Source organism: Tenrec ecaudatus, chromosome 13, assembly GCF_050624435.1.
Source record: "Tenrec ecaudatus isolate mTenEca1 chromosome 13, mTenEca1.hap1, whole genome shotgun sequence".
NCBI classification, from domain to species: domain Eukaryota; kingdom Metazoa; phylum Chordata; class Mammalia; order Afrosoricida; family Tenrecidae; genus Tenrec; species Tenrec ecaudatus.
This window is the reverse complement of record NC_134542.1, coordinates 125,707,888-125,716,411: the sequence shown is the minus strand read 5'-3', so window position 1 is coordinate 125,716,411 and position 8,524 is coordinate 125,707,888. Positions and strand designations below refer to the sequence as shown.

Genomic DNA, 8,524 nt, shown 5'->3' with positions numbered 1-8,524 from the left:
CTGGAGATAATGGGGGAGTTGGGGAGGGCGGGGCCTGGAGGTGAGGCTCAGGGCCCTGAGTGGCAATGGATTCATTCATTCTTAGTCTGGAAACCCTGCTGAAACCTGTCCTCTTTGGGAAGCCCTGCTTGCATTTGGGACGCGTTTGCATTTGAATCACAACAACACACAAGCCCAGACACACAGACAAACTGAAAGGAACGTGGTGGGTGGAAGGCCTGCTTCCCAAATGGGAACTTCACCAAGAGACAATCCAGCTGCTAGGACCACAGACCCACGCTGACAGCGTCTGATGCCATCTGCTCCCCTTGACCACGTCTCTCCTGGCTTCAGCCTGAACACTCCTCAACCACCCAAGTCGAAGAAGAGGCCCGACCCTTGTAGAATCAAGAGCCACAACGGGAAGACCCTTCACAACCTGCTTCATCCTCAGACACGGGTTTCAGGCTCTGCTCCCAGTGCCTCAGCACCCAGACTCAAGGCTCCTTTCCCTTGTGCATGCGCAGGTGAGCATTGAGATGGGGAATTCCTGAAAACGCCACCGTCCTTCAGTTGCCATCTTCTCCCCCTCCTCTTCTCCTCCCCTGCTCTCGTCCTCTCTCCTCACTGCTACAGATTTATTTCCTCCCAATCTGTGGGTTCTCTATTGCTCTTTTGATGAAACCTTTCTTTGTGAATAAGTGTTTTCTTTTCAGCAAGTTCCATTCAACTAATTGTCCTTTGTGGACTGTGTTTCCTTTAACACATTTCATGTGTTGAGGTCTCTCTGTTTCTATGTTATTGAGTGTTTTTTTTTACATCAGGAATGGGTGTTTGATATGATCAAATGCCTCTTCTGCATCTACGGATATGATCATATGGTTCTTATTCTTTGTCCTATTTATGTGGTTGGTTTTACTAATATTGAAAGATCCTTGCATCCCTGGTAATAATCCTTCTTAGTCAAATTAAAATATGAACTCAAAGGCGGAGATAGGTGCTCTCTAACTCAATCCATCCATTTCCACAAATCTAAAGATAAACTGTTGTGATGTATGATCCAATCACTCTCCTAAAGCAATAGAGTTATGTAAGCATCAAATATATTACTTTACTCTTAAAACACCAGTATAATATATCCTGTTGTAGTGTATTTTATAAATAATTTTACCCCCTGTAGTCTTAAAGCTTTCTTATAAAGTTTCTAATGCATTAACGTAATAGATAAATATAGTTTCTCAAACAAACCGACCATTGTTCAATTTTGTCCTTGACGATTGATTCATCTAGCAGGTATATATATTAAAACTATGATTATATATTTTCAACAATGATTCTAGAATGATAATTACTTTACGGTTTATTTTAAAAAGATACACTCTAACATTTCAGTACTTATTGTACATAGAGTCCCTGTACAAGGGAGGTGGTTGTTAGGTGTCACTAAACTACTTCCAAATCATGTTTCTCCCTGTGTACCCGTGGTTTCAGCCTTTGACTATCTAAAAAGTTTCCTCTTGTTTGCTGCCCCTCTATGTTACATAGCACCACGGTTGAAGCGATGTATCTCTTGTATTTGCCTCTGGTTTGCAAATACACAAACACTCTAAGGTTTTACTTATATGGAATAAGAAAATGTATTTAAAATAAGAACAATAAAGTCAGAACTTTTATATGATTTCTGACTCATAGAACCATAGAGAGCAGAGTAAAAGCTCCTTAGGCTTTTGTTTTTTCCATTTTATAGAACATACGGTTTCATCTTTAGCAATAGTCCAAAATTAGACAGGTGATGTAGTGGTTTATTTTCTCAGTCTCAGACATGGATCAACACCACATGGAAGTTAAAGCTTACTTGAATATCCCAGAGATGAAGAAAACATTCAGTTTGTTTTGTGTAACATTAAAATTGTGTTGATATGGTAGAAGTACTTTGTCAATTGTTTTGCGTGACCCTGAGCACAGCTGTCAGATTCTGGTTGTAAGAGAATGATATCCTGATCCATGATCAAAGTGACTCCGGTGTCACCCTTTATGACGTGGATATTCAGTGTCGCATAGGGAGGCTGATGCCTTTAGCTCAGTCACTGAGGTATGTGACTTTGATCATACATCTGATAATAATCTAACCGTTTGTCAGGATAAGAATCTGGGTGTTTGTTTTTTCTAAGACCTACACATTGTATTATTTACAATTCATTGGAATTCCTTCCTGGATGGTCAGTATTATGAAGAACAAACTTTTAAATATGGTGGTGGGAATTTAGGCACTGCCGTTTGTGTGACATTAATCTCTTCCACATCACGGACGATACGTGTTTTCCTAAATGCCTATGCTTAATGAAGTCTTATCTTCGCACTGATTTTTCACTTACACGGTTTCATGACTGTGCTCCTCCCATTCCGGGTCACGCTGAGATGGGCCGGAAGTGGCGGTGTCCTAGCCGGAAGTGAGGGTCGGAGCGGGAGTCTTACTTGCCATTCTCAGGGCGTGGTGCCAGAGAAGCGCCCTCAGCTGGAGCCGTGTGTAGTGGTCGCGCCCAGGTGGTGGTCGCTCCGGGCCATTTGGGGTGACCCTGGTGCACACAGCAGCCTGGCTGGGGTGCAAGCGCCCTTCCCCCCCTCCCCCTCCCCGAGCAGCAGTGTGTTGGGATGTGGTGGGGTGTCCCAGAGACTGGTCCCATCCCCCAGTGTTGGGACTGGTAGGGCTTTGTGGGGAGACTCCCTGCTGGAGAAAGGGGGATCCCAGACTGGCATTTTGGGCGTCGGGGTTCCCTCATCGCCTTGCAGGTCTCCCCTCACCCCCCTCCTTGTTTCCTCTCGCACAGCGGCGCCCCCTCCCGGAGTCTCTGCACGTCTGCAGCTCACAGGTGCTTCTCTCACCACGAAGGATGAATGCGATCAGGAAGCGAGTGGCTGCAGCTGGAGCCCAACGCTAAGGTGACCAGACGCCCTGCTTTTGTCGGGACAGCCCCGATTTTTAACAAATCGCCCCGCGCCCCGCAGCGTTTTTAAAAAGTCCCGATTTTTGGAAAGAATGCAGACAAACTAGGGAAAGGCGGGAAACTGGGAAGGAAATACATGGTTTTCGTCTGCCATGTGGCTATTTCGCCAGGATATGAGTTTTATATTTTTGTTAATTTTATAATGTTAAACTTTAATAATAACAAATAGTTGTTGAGAACTGATTATCGAGAACTGCTTATCAAAGTTCGCACTGTTGACCAGTTGTTAGAGTTCGCCACCATTGTTTGGACTTAGTGAACAATGGCATTTTTTGGCATTGGCAACGACGAAAACATTTTGTAAATGTCTCTCAGACGATACACATCGTACTGCGTGCTAGTGCTGGTTAAAAAAGTGATGGAAGCCCCAATAAATTGTTAAAATAAAAAAATTAAAAGTTTAAAAAAATAAATAAAAAAATTAAAAAGTGATGGCAAGAAATCAGCTATCCGATAATTTAGCTAAATAATTTTATTAACTTAGTTCATAAATACATACATTTTCTTGAATTTAGCAGACTGCTCTATATTTTATAGTGGCCGCAAAAAGTCTGGTGCTGGCCTTGAAAGTGACACGACTTGTGTTTACGGCAAATTCAGAGAAAAAATGATGCAAGTTTGTATTATTTAGAAAGAAATATAAGATTAAAATTTAAATAATTTAATATATGTAGTTACTTTATCAATTTAATATATAAAGTTAACAATAAAATGTGTTCATGTAATTTTGTACCTACTTGCTTTGTTTTGAAGCAATAGGTATATAATTATAATATAATTTTAAGTTATTTTTTTGTTTTTAACATAATGAGTAAGAAAAGAGGATGCAAATTAAATGATTTAAGAAGTGGATTTCCTTTAAAAAACAAGCGATTACATGGTAAAATGTGGGAAATGTAATGGTGAATGTTTTGTGTCGCACGGCGGGAAGAATGGTATTTCAGAGCACATGGAGACAGGAAACATAAAACATAGAACATACTGCTGCATCTTCCTCCAAAATAAGGGACATTTTTCAGAAAACTTATGGAGACGAAGAAATTAGCATTAGCAGAAGGACTTAGGTCTTTTCATGCCTATTAATCACAATCGTTCAGATCTGTGGCCTGTACATCACAAGTTGTCAAAAAGTTAATCAACCAAAATTTTGCCGTTGCTAGAGCAAAATCCGAGGCAATTCTGTGTAACGTGCTTTCCCCATCTGCATTTTCAGAATTAAACAAAAATCTAGAAAATTAATTTTATATCCATATATTCTGACACATCTAATCATAAGGATATAAAGTTATTTCAAACCATTATTAGATTTTTTATTTGGAAACTGGAATAAAAATTAGAATTTTAGATTTTGTTTCTGTGTCTGGCCAAACTTCTGAAATACTTTTCAGTTCGATTAATATTTTGAGAAAATTTAAAACATTAAATGATTGCATATTGTGCAGGCAGCACAAATGCAAATTTTGGAGGAAAAGTGAGAAGAGGTACAAATAATATTTTTTATTATTAAACAAAAACCTTAATCAAAATATTGGTGTTGGTTTTGCAGCGCACATAATACATAGCGCCATTCAAACAGCTGCTGATTGGTTGCCCGTAAATGTGGAAAATATTGTTATTAAAATATATTCTTATTCTATATATACACTGTGTGCGTTGGAATGTTTAAAGAATTTTGTGAAACTGCAGAAGTTGAATATGAGAACCATGTATACAGTAAAACGCGCTGGTTAGGTCTTTTGCCAGCTGTTGAAATAATTTTGAAAATATACAATCCTTTTAAATCCTACTTTCTATCACAGGATAACTGTCCTAGAATTTTAGAAGAGTTTTTTGAAAAAGAATCTTCAAAAATTTGGCTAGAGTTCGTACACAATCAAGCAGCTCTTTTTCAAAATGCTATAAAACTTATTGAAGATGACAAAATTTTGGTAATCGAAGTAGCAAATGAAGTTAATAATTTAAAATTTCAATGTCAGGAGCGGTTAGAAAATAATTTTCTTCCATTAACTATCCATAATAGGATAAGCCAGCTAGAAGAACAAGGTGCAATAAATTGTGCAGATATCATGAAATGTATTGATAAGGAAAAGGTTAAATCTGGGCATCAGCGAAAATCACTATAGAGAACCGATGGTTGGAAATATTTCATGATTTTGAAACAACCCATGTTCTATACAATAATGCACTAAAAATTGTGGAATATGCGCTGTCCTTACCAGGAACTAATGCTGCGACTGAACGTGTTTTCTTTCTATGGTAAATAAAGTGTGGACATCAGAAAAATCACAATTAAGTGTTGAGACTTTGAAAGACATTTTATGTGTGAAATATAATTTAACAACTTCTTGTGAAAATTTCATGGCCTTTTAAACAACGACAACAATCTGCTAAAAAAATTCACTCAAATGAGAAAGATGCTAAAGAATAAACTACTATGCATAATTTTAAAAATGTATTATATTTGTAAATTGTACCTAAACGTTGAAATTAAAAAATATATATATTACAATACTATTTTTGCGTTCTGTGGAAATTTTTGTTGCTCCATATAGACCAAATATTTGGTCAAGAACCCCCTAATATCCTACCCCCACCCTCCGTCAATGGTGTCCCGCTTTACCAATGTTAAAATCTGGTCACCTTAACAAAACGTTAGGACTTCCTCCTGAGGTTTGTCCTGTCTTGTCACCTTTTCCTGGGGGCTGGACAGGGAGGTGGGGGTGCAGGGTGAACCCAGTCCAGAAACTGCCTGAGAAGTAACTTCCCCCAGGAGCTGGGTGAACCTAAGTTACAGGTCTGGAAACTCCCTGGCTCCTTCGCAGCTGGTTGGGCCTCTGCAGGGAGCACACTCAGCCTTGAGGGTGTTGAAGTGACATTCCCGCGCACCCACCGCGCACTGAGACATGATAGGCATTTCCAGGTTGCTGGGCTAAGTCCTTCCAGGACTGGGGACCTCACAGAGATGGCCCAGTTTGGTGGCTATCCGTCAGCAGTCTGGCAGGTGGAAAGTAAAAGCAGAATGAGGCGGGCCCAGCTGTACAAAGATGGGGTTCAGTGAGCAGGAACTCCCCCAAAGTGAGAGCCAGTCTTTTGGAAAATTAATAGGTCTCCATAGAAGGGCAAGACCCCTCCACTACAAAAGATGCCCCGTTCCCACATACACTCTTCAGAAATTTTGCCTGTTGTTTCATTTTTACAAAACCCTGTTATTTTAACAGGAGAAAGAAGCTGGAGGAAAGCTTTCTTATTGGAGCACAGACAGCTGGAGGGAAGGTTTCTTCAAGAGGGACAGGAGAGAATTGCCACCAATAATTGTTTTTCATGCAAAGAAAGTAGCCAGTAAACGACGGCCAGGGAATTGACCTGGAGCCATTATTTCAGCAAATTTGTTAGTGTGGGGGAGCTGTTCCTGCTTATTGCCCAAAGGGAAATTTCTGTTTTTGTTACCTCTGAAGAAGTTTCTAGTAGCTTGTCCTATGTTTAGAACTATGCCAACTCTATTTCAAATGTGTTTTCCCACCTGGAATCATTTTATCCCTTTTCTAATGAGAATTCCCTGAGTGTGTTGCTTGGTTTGGGGGGGTTCTTTTCAGTTTGGTTTTGTTTTTGAATAAGATTTTAGAAAAAGTTCCCGCTTTAACGAAGCCATGAGCCACCAGATCCAGGAGCTGCAGGAGGCCGTAGAGTAGCTCAAGGAGATCATCCAGGTGGGTGTGGCTCTGGCCAGTGAGGGACTGAGCAGCTGGCCTGGTGCTCGACACCATTCCTTGACCACATGCTTGCAGGACATGTGACAGTACTCCCCTCCGAACTCCCTGCCAGCGACTCTGACCCAGCAACCATATGGACAGGGTAGAACTGACTCTGGGTTTCCCAGACTGTAACAATTCACAGGAGTAGAAAGCCTCATCTTTTCCAGTCAGTGGTTTCCAGCTGATGACTTTGTGCATGCAACCCACCAGACTACCAGGACACCTGCTCGCAACTGTAGTCTTCATTCTCCACTTCGCAATCTAGCGGTGTTAGGAAAGCTAATACGCACAGCACACGGGACTTCCTACAGCCCCCTGGCCAGGGGGAAGTTCTGCTCCAGTCCCTGCCTGAGTTTGGAGGGGGTGATTCATGTGCAGAGACCTGTGCTCTTGTTCGTTCCATGAAGTTTCACACTACTTTCTAGATGCCAGCTCCTGTGTAGAGATCAAAGCCCTCCAACATGTCTGTGTAGGCTGATAGGCCCTACAGTCAGAATTGAAATCAAATTCTTGTGTTTCTATTCATTAGGTAATTTTCTTGGGAAAGTCTTTGAGCCTCACTGGGCCTCTATTGGTTTGTCTCTCAAGTGGGCCACATGTTTGCACTTGAGGGTTAAGTGATTCAGGGCAGGGTCTGCCAGGCAGTCAGTGGCTTCTGCTGTGGTCTGTGCTGCCGAGAGGCATGCAAACACATCCTAATGATGGGCTGAGTGGAAATGAAGGTTATGGGAGATTTAAACCTGAGCATGATGGTGCAGGGAAATTGTTTGGGCCTGTCCTCCCTTTCAAATGCCTTAGGGAACAGGCATTTGAATGGACAAGGAGCTAGGCACCGCATGCCAGGTTCTGGTGCTAACCGACCTCCCAGAACTCATGTCTGGCTTCCTGATGAGTGCAGGGAACCTTTGGAGGGAGTTGAGCAGAGCAGTGACATGCTCATGGCAGCATTAGGTTTATCACTGGGCTTCAGTGTGGAGCCTGGTGCAGGTACTTAGAGAAGGGGTGCAGGTGTGGATGCAGGGAGAGCAGGTATGAGGTGGTTGGGATAGTTCAAGAATGAGGTGTGGTGGTGGCATAGGGATTGTATTGGGGCTGACAGGAAATACCAGAGCCATTTTGGGTTGGGGCAAAATGGTGGAGAGGGGTGTCTGGCAGGATGTGGTAGCATATAGGGTCCAAAAAAAAAGCTGACACTCAGCTTTGTGATGTAGGCAAAGCTTGGGGACCTCCTGGATGTGGATCAGGAGGCAGGATGTGGGCATCTTATGCAGGCATTTGTGTTGCTTACCTGAGGAAGGGCCCAGGAATAACTTGCTAAGTTGACTGGCAGTTAATGAACTGGCTGGGTCTTTTCCCTCTGTGACTCAGCAAGGGCCAACCTGACTTAAACTCTCCCAAGATGGCCAAGAAGCCAGAGAAAATTGAGAGCAAAGCAGAATCCACCATAGCTATGCTTCCCAAGTACCTGCAAGGTGGGCTGGCTGCAGGGAGGTTGGAGGTTTCAGGGCTGGGGAGTGGGGGTGGGGTTCTGCTGGCTCCTGGACAACTACAGGTGTTGCCAGATGTGCATTGGGTGAGTATGGGACCTGGGGGACACCACTCACCCCAGTGGACCATGTTATTCCAACTTTCAAGAAGGCCCCGGTCCTGGTCATGCAGGTGGAAGAGCAGGCCAGCAGAGAAACCAGCAGCAAGAAAGAGCCCCAGTGATGACTAAATACATTTGAAAATAATGGAAGTTTCCCACAACCTTTTTGAAGCCTCCATGTGTATCTGTCTCACAACTTT

The 8,524-nt window shown here is 42.5% G+C and overlaps 1 long non-coding RNA gene across 1 annotated transcript; it reads left to right on the top strand.

The window, feature by feature from the left end:
- Positions 1-37: 37 nt before the first annotated feature.
- On the top strand, positions 38-8,152 carry LOC142424826 (uncharacterized). Its single transcript, XR_012779395.1, has 3 exons — positions 38-506; positions 2,808-2,919; positions 8,105-8,152. It is a non-coding gene; the product is annotated as an uncharacterized LOC142424826 (long non-coding RNA).
- The last annotated feature ends 372 nt before the right edge of the window (positions 8,153-8,524 follow it).